General features: G+C 38.8%; 1 pseudogene; it reads left to right on the top strand.

The window, feature by feature from the left end:
• Positions 1–2,074: 2,074 nt before the first annotated feature.
• Positions 2,075–2,380, top strand: LOC102863715 (annotated as a pseudogene).
• Positions 2,381–3,125: the final 745 nt, after the last annotated feature.

Here is a 3,125-nt window from a genome sequence, read left to right as displayed (position 1 = left end):
CTGTGTGCAGTGTATAACTGTGGAGTTTATCTTTCAATAAGACTTTTCAAAGCCATTGTTTGACTTTTCTATGTAAATGTGAGGGAATATGCAAATTGGATGTGTTAGCCTATCCACAAGGGGACTGGCTAGCTACCAATTTTCAAGGGACTAGTCAGTCTCAGCAATCTACATGGGAATTGGCTAGTCTTGCCATTGAATTGAGCAAGCCAACAGTGAAAGACAGACAGATATTCTTCCACCATTGAAGAAGAAGCAAGAGAATATAGAATGTCCTTCTTGCTCTAGCTATTTCTGACAGCAACAACTATGGCTGAACTCAAAAGTGATGTCAGATGGAATCTTGGCAAGGAGATCCAATACTGACTGGACTGAGAACCCTGTTGGACAACTAAGGATAAAAAGCCAATATTAGCAGGACTGGGAACTTTGTAACACTGGCTTAAAGTCATGAGGTTCAAGGCTGAGGTGTCTGTGAGCACATTTTGGAAGCTTTTCTGGCTGTATTCTGTTACTTATCTGGATTATAATCTTTTAACTTCACCAATATGGCCCTGTGTGGTCTGTGAACTATCACATAGGATTTTAGACCCAGCATTTTGTAAATTTGCTGCTGAGATGAGTAGAATGAGGGATGGAAGCATGGGGAACATGTATGATCTCATAGGAATGTTTTTTGTGTTATTGATGCTGTTGATAGGGACAATGCCCCTTTGTAAAGTCAGTAAAGGTCAGACATGACTCTCTTCATGTGGCCTTTGCTCTTTTTTAAAAAAAAAATAACAACAGTTTACAATGAATAGAAAACACCACCAAGAACACCTCTGCAAAACTGTGGACCCACATCCTATCCAGGGATGGGTTAAAGATTTTGCCAAGCCCAAATCTAGGACAGTAAAGTTAAGTACCCTTGCCAGTGTCATGTCTACCTCCAACAGCATAGTAATCTGTCAACTAGCCCTCTGAGTTTACATCAGTTTTTAGGCCCCATTACACATATGACAAAAGATGATGCAGCGACTCTCATTGTCCAGAACTCCCTCTGTAAGAGTCATATTTCTGAAGGCGCATGGCCCATACTAGTGGATGCATGGTATATGAATTGGGCTGCTCAGGGAAATCCTCCAAGTTGGATAGGGGTGGCTATCCACTCTTCACAGAAAGTATATGGATGGACCATGGTGACAGGCTGAGTTCAGAGCTGTTTGGATGGTTTTAAAACATGAATGGGAACAGACAGTGGGGCTGTCTTCAAAGGACTTACTCTACTGATAGTCCAGTGGAAATAACAAGAATGGATGATCAGTTATTGTCCTTTGTGGGGTATGAAGGTGTGGGGAAATACATGGATTAGAACCCAATGAATACACGTTACTGTTTTTCATGTATTTGCACGTAATACCTTGTTTCTCCTTGGAAGTATTCAGGAGAGGAATTAACTCATCTTAGTGTCTTGCAGGAAGTACTTACGAGCCAGTTCACAGAATTGTTACATCATAAAACAAGCCATAAAGGCCAATGATACTTATAAGTCATAGCCAAAGAATTTGGCCTTCTTTCATCTATGAAATAAATTATTAATGCCTATTAGCAATGTTCTAGCTGCTCTCTGTAGCACCACACTTCTATTCTTCATTCTAAGACGTGACTAGCAAGGGCAAAAACACTAATGCAAATATGGTAAATCAATTACACAGGGTCCAACAACTGCTGATATGCCTTTACCTGTGTGAGCACTGCTACTGGACTTTTACAAGCATAGTCCTATAAGTGTGACACTTAAAGGTTAACAAACAGGAGTCTTTTGCTTATATGTTGCATATGTCATGTACACAGATATTGACAGTAATGAAGTAAGACATTTTGCTGGACATGAAGTTTAGGAATGGGATGATCAGATGGAGACTGTCTAACGTTCTTGTCTCCTCTACAATTCAACAACAGCTGGGCTCACTAAAAGCATGAATGGAGTTCTGAAGCAGGGCTTGATATGGGAGAATATTCTTAGCAGTAGGAGACTGAGAGATTACCTGAAGTCCTCCGATGCATCAGTGAATTCTGTTGGCTAAGCACCATGACATGTGCTTTGGAGAACTACATTAACAGAACCATTGCTGTTATTACTTCTGGTGGAAAAATGATTGTGGGAAATAGGAAAGGTTTTGACCAGATCATTAATTTGATTTTGGATGGAAGTCAAGAGCGAGTGTTCAGCTCTTCAGAGGGAAGAGAACAAGCGGTTTCAGAATTATACATTGTGAGATGTGACAACATTGCAGTCACTGGAGAAATTGATGAAGAAATAGATTCTGACCTTTATCTGAAGAATATGTGAGCAGAGCACACTAAAGAAAAATCTATGTACATTCAACATCTGTAAATCTTTGTATAAAAGTAGATTATTCTAAGGAAGATGGGCAGAAGTTTTATGAATATGTAATTCTGGCTTTTGACTCATTGATTCACGGTAATGTGATATGCAAATTATATTTTTACATTTTACTAAAGTTTTGGCATAAATAATAAAAAAGAACAAATATTCTCATCACTGAACAAATTTGTAGCACCATAATAGATGGAGAGGTGATTGAGATTGTCAATCAATTCTGTCTTTTTTTAATGAACATTTACTTAGACTTTGGATTTCCATACATTCATTGTTGCATTTTTCTCCCTGACCACTCCTCCCTCCCCTGCCATTCTCTCTTCTCTTTGAAAAGTAAAAGAAAAATTCTTTCATTGGTATATAATTCCTCCCCCCGCCCTCCCGCCCCCACCAAGTACACTTCACTATGCAGCCTTCATTCTGGACTCCTGTCCTGACTATAATACCCAATCACATTTCACTTTTAAACAACATACTGTACATTTCGTTAAAGAAAAGCTTGAATGAACTCTAGAAGTCCTAATCTACAACATAAAGAGTGTTCCAAGCATCCTGAAAAATCTACAACCAGGAGAAGACAAAATAGATGAATGAGATCTTTTAAGAATCAAATGCCTACGGACATCTAAAAACTTCCCCAACAGAGTAAAAAGGAAAGCCACAGAGTGGGAAAAATATTTGGTAATGACATGTCAGAAAAAGGACTTATATCTAGAATTTATAATACTCGAGCACCACA

This window comes from Elephantulus edwardii, unplaced genomic scaffold (genome assembly GCF_000299155.1).
Source record: "Elephantulus edwardii isolate Elephantulus edwardi_28Jun2011 unplaced genomic scaffold, EleEdw1.0 scaffold00192, whole genome shotgun sequence".
NCBI classification, from domain to species: domain Eukaryota; kingdom Metazoa; phylum Chordata; class Mammalia; order Macroscelidea; family Macroscelididae; genus Elephantulus; species Elephantulus edwardii.
Note: the sequence above shows the minus strand (reverse complement) of the source record. Positions and strands in the feature narration are given on the sequence as shown.